A 15,375-nucleotide genomic window follows, 5' to 3' on the forward strand; every position below is an offset into this window, starting at 1 on the left:
GAAAAGGGAAAGGTAGGATTCGACCGACTGCGAAACGGGGAGAGGCTCGTCGGCTTGTCTCTCTCTCCTCCATCGGGCCGTGCTAATTTCAAATCTGCTCGTTGTTCCGGCCAACGCGCCGACAAAGCTTTGATGCCTCGGTACGCTACAAAAAACTAAGATAAAAAGGAAAAAAAGAGGGGAGAAAAGGAAGGAAAACGCGACAGACGAGAAGGAAGAAGAAGAAGGAACAAGGAAATTGCGATATGGATGAGAGGGGAAGAGAGAGGAAAATGTACAGTGTCAAAAATAAAGATAAACGTTTAAGGATTTATATCGAAGTACAGCGAAGTTATATGGAAGCAAGTTATAGCGAAGATAGTATCGAATGAGAAGAGCAAAGAATATCTGTAATCAACATACAATAGCTGTCGAGAGTATTCAAACGCTAATCAACATACAATAACTCACAAAGTATTGGAACACTTGTAGAAACGTTTTATGGATACGCGACGGTATTTCTCGAGCGAGAAAAATATGACACTATCGAACTAAAAAAAAAAAAAAAGAATGAAAGAGAAAAGTCACTATAGGGAAAAGTCACGTTCGATGTACTAGCGTCGATTTTTAGTGAAATTTCGCGGTTGAGTCGCCCCGCTTTGATTACCAAACACAACCTCGCCTTTTTTTCTGTTGCTAACTCTCTTCCGGTAAAGCGTTTTTTTTTTCTTTCCTTTTTTTCGTCATGAATGATCCGAGTGATATTTTTAGAAGCTGTCGTTGCTCCATTTTCCTGTCACGATCACTGGTCGTTTCCGAAATATAAACGTACAATAGTAGGATGATGGGCGAGTGTGTACGAACTGAATGTAGATGACTGGATGAAGCGATTCATGATCAGTTTTATAGAGAATATTTGTTATCGATAGGATTTGCGAGATGTTCGAAAGTGTGGAAGCTTCTGCAAGTGTTGTTTGGTGAGTAGTCGTTTAAAACACGTGGATTTTTTATTTGAGAGGATCGTTGTGGATAAAAGGATATTTCCTCTATAAGAAGAGTAGCCTGATCTTCTCGATCGGAGCTTTATTCCACGATAATTTGTTAATGAAATTTCTATTAAAACTTTAGAGAAACCGTCAAGCTACTAAAAATAAGAAACAGTTTTCATAGAACGATAATGTACAAATAAAACAACTTTTCATCGAGCAGCGAATACTTCTGAAAAAGAAAGAACGGTGATACGTGTTTTTCAATTTAATTTAATATTGTATCAATGCAATCGGCTATGTAATCTAAATTGAACGTCCTATTAATGTATTCTCTCCTATACGTATTCCACCTAACTTCTACAGTTTATCCTAGATATTATGCACGTGTGTTATCGAGCATAAGCTCGAAATATAGATAAACACAATAGATAAGAAACGCAATAGATAAACGTGTTCTTGTTTTATTCCATATCGAGCACATTAACATATTGTGTTGAGAATAAAAACTGAAAATATATATATGGGGGGAGAGGAAGAGGGAGAGGGGGGGGGGAGAGAGAGAGAGCAACCGTTTCCATTGTGTATTACGTTAGTCTTTTAAATATCATACTGCATGTATATCGGGAATTTCGTTGCATAATCGGATTAAATTTCCCATTAGCGCGTTCCACATATAGTTTGTATTTTGTATAACAACGTATTACTTTGGATAAATTCTGTCAAATTCAGAATAGGATTATTATACGTGCCGTATCGGTAAAATATTGTATTCTTTCTTTTAATACGAAACTAACAACTGTTGGGTGTTTTTGTATTTTAATTTACATCGATGGTAAGGTAAGCGAATCCCGAGGAATTTTCAAAATAGGATTATTATCCACGCTGTACCTATTAATGAAATATTGTGTTCGTTCTTTTAATATGAAATTTTTAGCTTTTTCAGTTTGAGTTTCTCTGTATATTAATTGAAATGGCAAGATAAACGAATTCTGGCAAATTTAAAAATTATTCTCTCTTTAGAAACAATTACAAATTTTTAGACATTCTAATATTTTGATGTATACAATCGTTGGTTTTCATTAAAATATCGTACGATCGATATAATGGCGTTGTTAACAGCCACGGAGGTATTCAAATACATTGAAAGATTCAGACACCCATGGACTGGCCGACTGCAGCTGTTTAAGCATATTTATATTCTTATCGACACGAATAAAGAAATAAGACACAACAAGTATTATAACGAGTATTATTCTTTGGATATTTTCTATATTTTTACATATTACCTACATCCTATAAAGAATTCACAGTCTACTAATTGTACATTACACTCTCGTACAACGTTTAAAAGCCTCATATAGAATATTGAAATTCCACAAGTACAGAGTGTTAGAATAGGAAATCGGATTCAGAGAATCGTGTATATTTTACGACTAATTTCTATGTTAACCATCCACTTGGAAAACGACACATTCCCCAGCTATTAACGACAGCGAATGCATTGAAATTCTAAGGCTCCATCCACACTATCGTTTCGTTCTCGGTTCCATCACATCCCTGCGTGTCCACAGTTGTTTTCCATCCACGTCATCGCACCGATCCGCCCTCGATTCGGTCAAATTATTATCCCGTACTTTCCATTATACGTACTCACACCGACAGTAACGACCGATCTCACCTCCGATCCCGTCGTTCCAACGATTCTTGGGAAGAATATTTTACTGCAGCGAGATCGGATTTGTTGGAAATTGATGCGATAACGTGAACGCACCACATGCATATGCAGATAAAATAATATATCAACGGGCGATTGTAAGCGATAAAACGCAATATATATCTCGCTTGTCCGTGTGCTATGTCGTAGCGATTAGCGACTGCCAACTTACCATCAACGCACGACACGTGTAAAATCCATGAAAGACAAAATAATTCACAGTTAACTGAGTTTGACGAGTATACACGTCGAACGAAAGCTTTATTTCGCTGCGTTTGACGCGTATATTCGTCGTCGCTCCTATCTGATCTAATCCCATGACAGATTTCTGAAATTAAATCCCGCAGTTGACTGGTTAACACGTCCTCGTCATATAGCAGAAGCAGAAACGTTAACAGTTAGACGATATCTTTTTCATAGATGAATGACATTCCGTTTAAAAATCTATTAAGAATTTAAACAAACTGAAAATTAAGTAACAAAGAATGAAGAAAAAATGAGTTTCTATTAGGCCAGCCGTAGCAACGCTCGAAAAATCATGGGTTGCCTGACGATAGATCGAGAAACGCGTTCGCTCTTCGTTCTATCGACTCAGATTCGATCCTGCTGCAAGCAAAATATTCTTTCCAAGGATCGTCGTGGAGACTAGATCGAACCAAGGGCGAACCGATAGTGTGGATCGAGCCTAAAAAGTCGAAACGATGAAATGCAATTTTCCTCGCTAGGATGCACTTCAACTCGAGAAACGCACGGCGACTACAAAATGAATCCCTCAAAGTAGAAGGTATTCGTGACGATAAACTTTGCCAAGAACAAGCTTGAACAGTCGTTAACTTGTCAGTGAAGACATAACGAGCGTATACACGCATACAGCTTACGTAGTTACGCGCGTATTGCGTGGCAATTAGAACTAGGTGCTATTGGTCCAACCAAATTGTCGATATTTATCCGCTAATGGAACCATATCGTTAACCAATTGGCAATCAACGTTAACTAGAAGATACTTCGAATAACGAATGAATCCATTTTATGATATGGATCGTTATTCGAATTATTCGCTGTTCGTGAATAACGAATAAATTAGGTCAGTACTGAATACGTATGGATCCTGATGAACGACCTAAATATCAACAGTTATTTGTAACATATTAATGATTTGACGTACATGACGTACTTTTCTCTTATATCGAATTTCGAAGACGAATATATCAGCCTCTCGGATATCAAATTTTCTATGAAGTTGTTTATTCCATAAAAAAAAACGAATAAATAAAATAACGAGGAACAGGTAACGTGTAACGTCTATATAATTTGTATATGATTATAATAATAAAGTTAGTAAAACAGCAGGAGATTTTATTCAAGCAGTAAATAAACGAGTAATAAATAACGAATGAAACTTCGTTCTTTGCTTCGATAAACGAATAAATGCTTACAAATAACATTACAATTAACAAAATAACGAATGAACGATTAATAAATAAAGTTGTATTTCTTACTTAATAGACAAACCAATAAGAGAAAAGAGAGAAAAGGAACTATAACGAAGCGATGGATGGTAAGAAATAAAATTTCATTGACTATCTATTATTCGACTAAAAGTTCATTGCAATAAATTGTACACCGTGAACCGGATACACGCATACCGATGATTAGAGACAGAGGTGAAAAAGTTGACTGATCGTGACGGAATGGCAAAGGTATTATCGATCGATAATAATCGTCGTTCGATCTACAAATTTATATTCAATCTCGACCTACATACAGTCAGCCGACTTTCGTGCGGTTGCACCATAAGGAAAGTTCCCGGAGAACTGAGAAAATTGCCAATAAATTTTCGCACGCGCCGCTTCCTCGCGTTACGTAGTCCGCTGTCGTTATTAATTCGGTCGTTGTACTCGCTACAATCGATCGATTCGTTTCCAGAAGAACCAACCGGTCGCCGATTTGCACAACTCACTCTGTGTGTGTATGACGCGCACAAAATTCGTTTCGTCCCTTTGATCGATTGAAATTGCGCGCGCGGCGTTCTGTTGTTGGCCACTGGTCGCTGCCTTTCGAAAGTATATTTCTTCTTTCATTTTTTCGATTAACAGATGTGCGAGTTGTCTTATTTGAGAAATATATTTCGAGTTCGAGGTTTCTCCAGTTTGTTGGAACGAATTTTCTCGACAATGAATAAAAATGTATTTTTATTCCATCAATAAGAATATATTAGCGAAGACACGATTTTCAACGATAAACAAGAATACATATTTTTATTTTATTAGTAACAATAGTACGGTTTACGTGTATTACATTCAAATCGAAAAATTCGTGATAAAAACCCCGATTCGTATTCGTTTTCTACGAAAGCGTCTTTAGTTTTCCAACGTGTTTCAATTTTTTTCAATAAAATATCATTCGTACTACGCGATTACTACAAGTGTATCTGTAATTATATTTCGATAGAATCGTATTAAAATAAATCATGAAGCTGTGAAACTATTAGATGAGTTACTTTAATAGAACGGCTTTAATTCATTCGACAACAAATCAGAAAAACGTAGATCGTTTTTCATTATATGGTAAGTCTCAAAGTAGGTTTAACTCTGGCTACAAATTTGATTACGGTTATATTTGTCACAGAAGAAGATTGTTTACAGAAGAAAGAAAAAAATATTACGAATATTACAGGAAAATACAATATGATAACAGAAGATATATTAAAAAGAAGAAAACAAATAGATTATATCGCACGACACAACAGAAGGTTAAAATATACCTGCGTATTTTAATACTTCCTCGTAATGAAAACTTTGAGAAAATATAAAAATTCTGCGTGGAAAGTTTAAAGAGGATGAAAAAACACGGAAGAAAAATATTGATTGAACGTATCAGAAAGCTTGATTGCTTCGAGTCATTTTAACCGTGATCGCAAGAGAACACTCCCCCGGCATTAAGTTCGCTAATCTCTTCCTCAAAGCTTTTTAATCTTCAGCTCGAACCCTTTATCTGGTATCGACAGTTTGTTGTACAACGCCTTTGTAATCGGTGCTCTCCGTCGTATTATCGTTCGCGATTTACTTTTAACGGCTGTAAAATTACTGTTAACGGCCCTTTCATGATGCAGGAAGCGGAAGAAGCAAGATTGAACTTAGGTCAACGGTACGCCATACCACAAGTCTAACTAGCCTCAACTTTCCGCACGAAAATTTATCATTGTTTAATACGGTTAAGTTCGTTGTTAATGACCAGACAAGAGACACAGCGAGTTCATTTTCGAAGTTGACCATAAAATTTCGTGATTCAGTTTGGTAACTACAATAGTGCCATTTATGCTCCTTGCACAATTACATATTCACGCGAGTTGATATCTTCATAGCAATGCAATCTTGAAGGTCTATAGTCTATTAACGAATAGATAGGAATTTTGGAAAATGAGAAATGTAACAATTATAAACAAATAACGTAGTAATAAAATGTAACAAAGAGCGATAGGATTATACGTATGTAAAGGAATAAGTAAGGAAAGAAGGAGAATATTAAAAAAAGGGTGAGAAAACAAGACGAATACTTAAGTGCAAATAAGAAAATGTAAAAATAATAAGAAAATAATATAATAAACGAACGAAATAAGAAAGTTTGTAACTATAAGAAAGGTAAAAAGATATTCTTCAAAAAAATAGATAAGAATTCTGGCATGGTTTTGTATGAATGAAAAAGAACTGATTCTCGTTCTCGTTCAGTTTTCATACGCGACCTACGGTAATACGGAAAATCTGTCTCGAGCACAGGTTGATTCTAACGACGATTTTGCAGGTTATTGAGTTCCGTTGTGCAGACTTGTCGCGCGGTTTGCATACTGAAAAGACGCTTTCACACGACGATTCGTGAACGTTCACAAGGATGACTGCGATTAAAATAGATCCAGCGAGAGTGAGGAATTGTTTCCATGCACGGAGTGATTCGCTGGTAAATTTGAAATGCGAAATGATTGAAATAGGCGAACGTAATCGACTCGTTTCAAATATCATTGCAATTCTTCCAGTGAAGACCGAAATCATTCGAATCGTTAAACTTTGAATGCGACTAACCTTATTTATGTTAAAAATAGATTTGTCTGCACGATGAAGAAGGAAAGTATAGGAAGCTTTATACTTAAATATCATTTTGATGGAGTAATTTTCAAAGCTGTAAATTTTTTATCTATTAAATAGTGAATATTTAAATAAAGAAACTATGCAAAATAATTGCACAAAAATGACCAAATTCCTATATTCTAACGAAACTGAATGCTACGAGTGAAAATTTGGTCTTGTTTAAATGTAAATAACCGCATCCATAGATGTTGTATAGTACAGAGTCGTGACACGGTTCTCAATGATCTCAATGATCTAAATGACTATGATTGTAGCGGAAAGAGCATCAATCTCCTCGAAAGAACAGCCGAGAGAAAGTTCAAGCCAGCTTATTTGTTGAGACTGAGCAATAAACGAAGGTAGTGCTGCATAATTTCGAGCCAACTAGAGATCCAATTACTCGATCCTAATTAATCACTGGACTACATACTGCTTACTGCTGACTGACAAACAACTCCTGACAAGTGAATTCTTGTTCTCAAATCCTGTTTTCCAACATACTTGTGCTTTAGACTGCCTCCTCTCGACAAACAGCTCTTGTGCTAATAACTACCAACGAATAGATGCAAACTTTGCTTCAAACACTTCCAATTTAACTACTAAAAACTATTTCATTGTTTAGATACAAATGTAACTTTGCCTTTGCGTATAATATATTACTAGACTGTGGATATTTATGGATTCACGGTAAATCTTTAAATACAATATGCAAAAATGTATTAAAATATTTAGACTATTTGTTACAGCGTTCAGTAGATCAAACAATTTTCTGTCTACTTTCCGTTTCTTTAATTATATTCACAAGAATCTGAATTATCCGCAGTCTATACACATAGCCATTACTTTGCTACTGCAAACAATAAGAACAGAAATACATCTTGTAGTTACAAAATACAGAAACAGAAATACTGTGATACTTCGCTATTAAACGTGATAAAAACTAACAATTCCATTTCGCTATAAAAAAACGATAAAAGCTACAATTATATTTCGTTAATACGAACGATGAAAGTAGAAATTAAACAACAGCCTAATCTATTTTCAAACCTCACTGTACGTACTTTGAAATATTAAAACAGTGCGGAGAAAAATGCCCTTTCTTTTTCACTACAGTAAACTGGTCTACAATTATTCGAAAAGCACCAAAAAAAAAAGTAATTTCCAAATACATCCGTAAATCATCCAAATCTAAACGATTTCTCCTCGAATACCTATTCAAACATGCAATCGTATTTTCAAGTTATCGCGTATTCAAACGGGAATAAATACGTAAGAATGGATATCGGAATGAGTAAACTCTGTCGATTCACCAATGTACCTGGACTTCCCAGAATAAATATGTATGCGGATAAAACGACCATTCAAACAGAGCATCGAGATTCGATCGTTGGATAGCGAAATTTTCGTTAGCTGATTCGAGGTTTCCGGAACAGTCGGCCACCACCGAAAGGTCAGTCGCTCGATGCGAAAATCGTGTCGGTGCTGTGGCCAGTCGGCGAAATAACGAAAATTCAGCGACGTGTGTTGGAACACCTGGCTGATTCGCAGGCTGAGAAGGTGCTCGCCCGCACGAATTTAATTCTTTCGAACCGAATCCAAATTTCATTCTCAGCCTGTCCGCCTTTCCCGAGTAATCGTCGATCCGTGCGCCGTACCGGAAACTCGCCACGACGGCGACGTTTGCGTTTCGTAATACACTTGCCCACGAACAATTACCCGCGAATAAAAAAGCTTCTGCTTTTGGATCGTACAACGAAATTTACTTTTCCATCAAGTTCTACGCGAGGAATTTTTAGGACGATAATTAAATTAGTGTTGGCCGAATTTTCATTCAATATAATATTTTATATTGTTCGTCCTATTTTATTTAGTTAAAATGTCCTATCTATTACCTCGAAACTGAAGAAATCTGAATGTTTATTATTTTCTTTATGCTATCTTTGTTTTTCTTCGATTTAAGATAGCCTTATTATTCGTTTTTTTTTTCTTTCGTTGTTATTGGCTTTTTTTATTGTTCTTATTTAGACGATACGAAACACTGGGAACTTCAAATATTTTAACATATCTAAAATAAGAATAAAATACATATTTGAATATGTTTGAAATAAAATGAAAATATGATAACATTACTTAAGTGATAATATACAAGAGATCATTCGAATATAAAGTTACACGAAGAAGACCATTTTCATGTGAAATATGTTAATAAAATGGATATTTCTTCGTCAGAAGGCAGTGTTCCCTTAATGGAAATCATACATAGTATTCTATACTCCGTCCACACACATCATGTACTAAGTACGTATTAAATCTTGATTTCGTCAGCGTCCAATTCATGGCCTACCCTTACGAGCCACAAAATGTGACCACATGTGTCCCACTAATTTCATCGTTATGTGTTATATACTGCTAGATACAACCTAATAGCACGCGTCTCTAGGTCGTGCAATAAAATACATCCTACACATATTTCCATATTGTACTGACATTATAAATGTGTGGGTAACGAATCGATTAAGGACTAAGCTGATATACCGGAATAATTAAAATTTCAAAGTATAATGACGCTCAAACATTGACTTTTATCATAAATTTTATCCCATAGATATCTACCTTAGTATTTCCTTTTTATGAATAAACGAATGAAATAAATATTATAGAAAAATACGGGCTGCAATTTAGGATAGAGACGCAGTCACATTTTCCAATCTGAACAATATACAAATGTAGATAAATTTAATGACAGTACGTGATGCTGCATTTCGAACGATATTTATGCTTTTAAAGGAGATTGACGTTGGAATTTATTTATTAATCAATTCAGGCGTAACTAAAAAAAAAAAAACACAACCGCTACAAATATGTAAACAAGTATCTTTTTCTAGACATTAAAAAAATTCAGAAGAGACGAAGAGATAAATTTTATCTTATAAATAACGTATCGTTCCTATGTATAATCGCTTTAAAAATATCGTTAGATGAAATTAGATGAAAACCTACGTGTGTAAATAAGCGACAACATTTTAATGTTAAGAATAAGAAGTACGAAGTTCGCGCGTCGTTTTATTCAACGGTTGAAGAGTAAAGGATCCATAATAGGACCATCCATAATAGGATTCAATATTCAAATACTTCAAATGACCCCAACCAAACACTCAATCGTATTGAAACAGGCAAGCGTCTCGTTTCTCTAACTTAAAAGGAGCGTCGAATCTATCGGTGACAAAAAGCAAAGTAAGCTGTTTGTCCGAAAATAGAGTCTGGTTGTTCAGTGGCGCGAAAGAGGAACGCGAAGAAGTCCGATCGGAAAATAATCCGACGGATCCCTGTCGCGTCGAATTCGGGGTTTCTAGAGCACTCGGACACAGTTTTTTAAAGGTCGACAACCTTTCCACCCTGCGTCATTGTTGAGTTACGTTGGTACTCCCGTTCGATATCGCTAAAATGCTATTAGGTCGATCCCAAAACGACTTCCTGGCGACTTCTCGCAGCTCTTTCCAACTTCGTTTCCATCTGCTTCGCTTTGCCCGTGAGCACGGTTTCCAGAAATTTACGAGACTTTCCTAGGCAAACTCGGAGAACGTGTTCCCTCCGGAAACGAAATTCTACAGAAAAAGCGGAGGGCGCGTTTGCGAAATAAAATAGCCGTAAAGTTTCTCAGCGACAAACAGTTGGTTCCCTGTCGATGTCGTTTGTCCCAGATTGATTTTGCAACTCAGACGATCGTGCTTCCATTTTGTTTGATAAACGACGATAAGTTTCGACGTGAATAACGATCTATACGTGTGTTCGATCTAATTCTACTTTCTTGTTTCGCACTATGGCTCCCTCTTGCGCGATAATTCAGTTAATAATAAACGAACTCTTGGTGTTTGCGTAAATTCATATCTTTACGAATATACGAGCCGTTAGCAGGCCAAAATCATTAACTACACTTTTTGAAATCTTCCTGTCAGAACTCCCGATCGATGTGTATCTTATAACAATATATTTTAATAACATAATTTCATCGATTTTGTCTACTTCTTCTTTTGTGAAGTAATACGTATATCTCGCAAAATTCTGGGATTATGCTGATATTAAATGCTGAGATTTCTTTGACTCACAATTTTTGTTACAGTGTTCATCAACTTGCCCACTTCGTGGCTAGATCGTTCGCTTCCCACATGCCACGGGGCACCGTGTCTTCGAGTGTTCACGAATTTAACTGAGTGTACCTGAGTATATCCGAGTGTATTTGAGTATATCCGAGTATATCCGAGTGTACCCGAGTGTACCTGAGTATCCCGAATGTATCCGAGTACACCCGAATCATCGGTACAGTGTAAACGATCCTCCGTGGCAGACACAAACATAAGAGATCGCACCCTTGTCGACACTCCAAAACTAACATGCATAACTCTTATTGCCAGAACCGCAGTAGTCCTTAAATCCTTATGAGTATCACCACTCAAACCCCAGCCCTAAGCCTAAACCCTGATGATACATTCCCACTATCGGTTATACAATATTTACTGAAATAGAACGACAATAGAGCATAGAACTCATGATGCATTGAGCTTGACACGCGTATCTCCTCTATAGAAGAATCGACGCTTACATATTCATATCCACGCACCAAACTTTTGAACTCTCATCCGTCTAGGTACAATTGTAATCAAGGAAATAGAAGCTAAAAATAGAGGTTCATTGCATCCATTAAATATCACAGCCAGCAATCTACTTCGAATATTTTCCTATATTATGGTATGTACATCTTGTACAATTTTACACCTTTGAATTTTTCACAAACGCATAAAAATTTGTAGTGCATTAATAATATTACTTCGCCAACACAAAAGAACCCTGATTTCTCTGTCACGATAAACATCCAATACGTACAGTGACTTTATCTTTTCGCGAGGTGACACCAGGAAGGCTTCCGGTTATCGTTCGATCTTCTTCGACTTCTTTTCGACGTGCAACAAAGACGAGACTCTCCAAGGTACGTTGTACGTTCCTTTTGTCTAAACGCCGACATTATGGCTGACCCTACTTTTCCCTACGCCACTGTGCAAAAGGTTGGAGGGTAAAGTAAGTAGGCACTTCAGCGAACTATTGATAGCACTAGCCAACCGTGGTCTTTCAAAGATTTGTCTCGCTCTCTTCTGTTCCCGGTTCGAACCTGGTTTCGCCCCTCTTGTTGCGTGTATTCCACACACACCAAGTTAAACACCCGTTCACAGAAGTCTTAACTATGTAACGGTTGTGTTATTTTCATTACTAACTAACGATCTAACTAGACAATACGCTCGGCTTTTATTTCATTCCGTATAATGCCTGTGCGCTCAATATCGCGCTGGAGAACGATCGTTGCTCGCCGTACTATACTACCAGCCCGAGCGTCAGGTTTCTCCTATTGCTTATTGTCAGTGGAAGAGCTATGAATTTTTTAGAACACTCCAATGGTGTATTTCCAGGATAAAAATACTCTGCTTTTGCTACAATTCCATGTTATCGAGATATCAAGGGTTTTTGCGTTTTTCCGCTAATTACACGACAAATGTTTTATTCTTCCCTTTTTCCTTTTTTCTCTTCTTTTTTTCGCTACTATTATAGTGGTTAGAAGAAGTATTCGCATACGCTCTTATTTTTTAACGCAGACTTCGAATGCGATTTCGAATATCTTATAAGTTTTATTTCATAACTTTTATGGAATACAGGAATCTTTGAATTTTGTTTATTGAATATTTCAGCAGATTAATTGAAAAACCATTTACTTTCCCTAAAGGACTTTTCTTCGCGAATAAAAATTTCCAATTGACCAGTGATTAAAGAAGCGAGTGATTCAAGTTTCTCAAATACAAGAGATTGAAATATCCAACCGCAATCTTACGCTAATTAAACGAAACATTCAGCCAGGTGGCTTGTAATTAATCGATGAATGTGCGCATTATATCTTTGATTTTGCGATACGTACAATGAAAATTTTCTTGAAAATAAATTCACGACAAGCACGTGTATTATTTCGATTGTACGCGTACAATGTATACAAGATAGGTGCACAGGTCGCAAACCGCATGCTCGATAACGAATAACCTGCCATATACAGAATATTCGAACAGAGTCGAGGCGAACGCGTACGCGTTTCGCCGTAATTACGATTCTCGATATTGTTTTCGGTCGCATTATTAGTTCGAATTCCGGCGAAAACCACCGAGCATCACGGGAACGATAAATCGATGAGATCCTGACGTAATAGGAATCGATTAACGACCACGCACAGCGTGCTACATATTACTATCCTTATCGACGTTTAACATTGCAAGATGATCGCACGAAGTCTAAAAAAAATTGCTTTAATCATTAAATACGTGCGATATTGATAATGCAATTGGTTCTGAAAAAATTATTCCGAATGAATAAATGTTTGTCTTTCTATCCCCATAATATTATTCGACTTATATGCGAACATAAATATCCATCTAATTAAATTCACTCGCTTCCACGATGCCTACATATATATACGTTTAGTATTATGAAATAGAATGTTATATACGTAAGTACATTGTACTTGCGCGTATTATCTTAGAAATCTATCGATTTAGTAATTTTCTTTAATGCAACAGTAGAAGAACGTTAAATAAAAATGACAAATAGAAATCTTATAAATAATTGAGAGCAGAAGGGGAAAATTAAAAATAAATTGCAAACAAGCTAGAAATGAAAGCATGGCACTCGGAAAATCAATAATAAAAAGTAAAGGAATAAAAATACTGTAATTAGAAAGGAAATAGGAACGTTTCCAATAGATTGAAGTCAAAACGTCTTACGATTTTTTCCAGCAGTATAATCGATGTCTTGTTTCCAGAATACAAACAATCGTATCGCTCGTATATAGGGGTGAAAAAGAAAAGGAAACGAGCCGTGTAATACAAACCAGACACGAAACCCATATGCTTCAATTTCCGTGCACTACCCGGCGGAAAAGGAAACAAAACTAACGGCGCGCGATTAAAAACGGATAGTATAACCCTCGTGTTTAATTTCCCACCCTTGCTGTGCTATGGCAGAGCTGATTCGACTGGTAGAATCGAATCGAATCGAATCGAATGAAACTTCCTTTCTTCCTTTCTCGCCAGATAGATAGGACATACAGAGGAAATGTAGATTTAAGAGTATCGAAGAATCAAACAGTTAGAAGATGTAAAAAAGCATATACTTATGTGTCATCAGAATTATTAAATCACCCTATGAATCATATCTTTGTAATATGTTATATCCTGTATACTAACGAAACGTATATCTTTTAAATTGTTACGTAAACGTTATCTACTGATTGCTAGTAACAAATATAACAATAGCATATCGGTAACAATAATTAAAACGATAGATAATCACCGATGATATATAAATTACATAAAACCAAAGAATCTCCAAACTTGTCGAGGTGTATATCAAACGCGTTGGTTTATTTATTAAAGAGACGAGTGATAAAATTGCAATAGTGTATATTAAAATCACTGCAAGTACAAGTACAGAGATAATGTATACCAGCCGTAATCGTCGCTCGCTCAATGCTACTGTTCGACTCTACGCTCACTATTCGACTGTATGGCTCGCTATAATGACTTGTTATTATGACTGTCCTAGAGAGCACGTTCGTCTATTTGTATCGACAAATGTTACTACAAAAAGTCCAAACGTAACTCCGGTTGACGAATACAAAATAAACAGCGATAATATTTTGTCCGGAGTTCATTTACCTTTGAACCTAGCAAACCAAAACAACGTTGGTATTCCAAGGTACAATAATATGAGGCTCTCCCGATACAAATCTTCCGTTGATTCATATGCCTCTACATTGTATCATCCAAAGGCAAAATTTCAAGCACCCAGCAGTATTTTCATAAATCACGTTTTAACCCGAATTCAAAGGTTCTCACCAATCTGACCGAAACATTTGCACGATCCTGCTGACAAATCCATATTCGCCTATAGCTCCTCGCGCAAGTTGTCCAATATTTTTCGTAAACAAGCATCAGAGCGGATGCACAAGCGACGCCGGGATACGCATCGACCGAGCGAGTGCAACATCCAGTTGCCAGCAAGCACGAAACACTTCCCTATAGTTTATCCCGCTTGCTCGTCTATTTGCTCCCTATTTTCTGGCTGGTGGCACAAAGTTCCTGCGCGATGCATACCGGGACCGTGGAAAGTTGTCGAAAGAACGGGAAAAATGGCGCGGTAAAAAGCGGAGGACGGCCGAGTTTCCGTCTTCCCGTTTTATTATCTAGTCTCTGTGTAATCTCTCTACCCTTTCTTTATCTCCCTTCTTCTCTTTCTGTCCCCTCTTTACCCCTTATTATTTTTTCTTTCCTTCTTTTTCCCTCAGTCCCGCTGGGATCGTGTTTAACATTTTTACGTGTATTCAACTGGTTGCCGTTCAGCAGGGTTTCGTGCTCGAAAACTTTAATAAACGAGCCATCCAACCGTTCGTTCGCTCTTTTCTTTCTTCGTCTCGTTTCCACCCTCTGTTGCTACGATGAAAGCGACGCGAAGGCGGAGGATCGGTGACTCTGTCCTCCTCTCG

The 15,375-nt window shown here is 36.8% G+C and overlaps 1 protein-coding gene across 4 annotated transcripts in view; it reads right to left on the bottom strand.

Moving 5' to 3' along the window:
• Positions 1-15,375, bottom strand: part of LOC100750118 (tyrosine-protein kinase Src64B) — an 87,461-nt gene that overhangs the window by 43,882 nt on the left and 28,204 nt on the right. Inside the window, exon 1 of one of the 4 annotated variants that reach the window (XM_024367187.2) lies at positions 11,685-11,916. The exons of the other annotated variants lie outside the window; for them this stretch is intronic. The gene's annotated coding sequence lies outside the window, so the exon portion shown is untranslated. Of the gene's footprint in view, positions 1-11,684; positions 11,917-15,375 lie in introns of those variants that run through there. 4 annotated transcript variants of the gene reach the window in all.

This window comes from Bombus impatiens, unplaced genomic scaffold, assembly GCF_000188095.3.
Source record: "Bombus impatiens unplaced genomic scaffold, BIMP_2.2 scf_0311, whole genome shotgun sequence".
In the NCBI taxonomy this organism is placed as follows: Eukaryota; Metazoa; Arthropoda; class Insecta; order Hymenoptera; family Apidae; genus Bombus; species Bombus impatiens.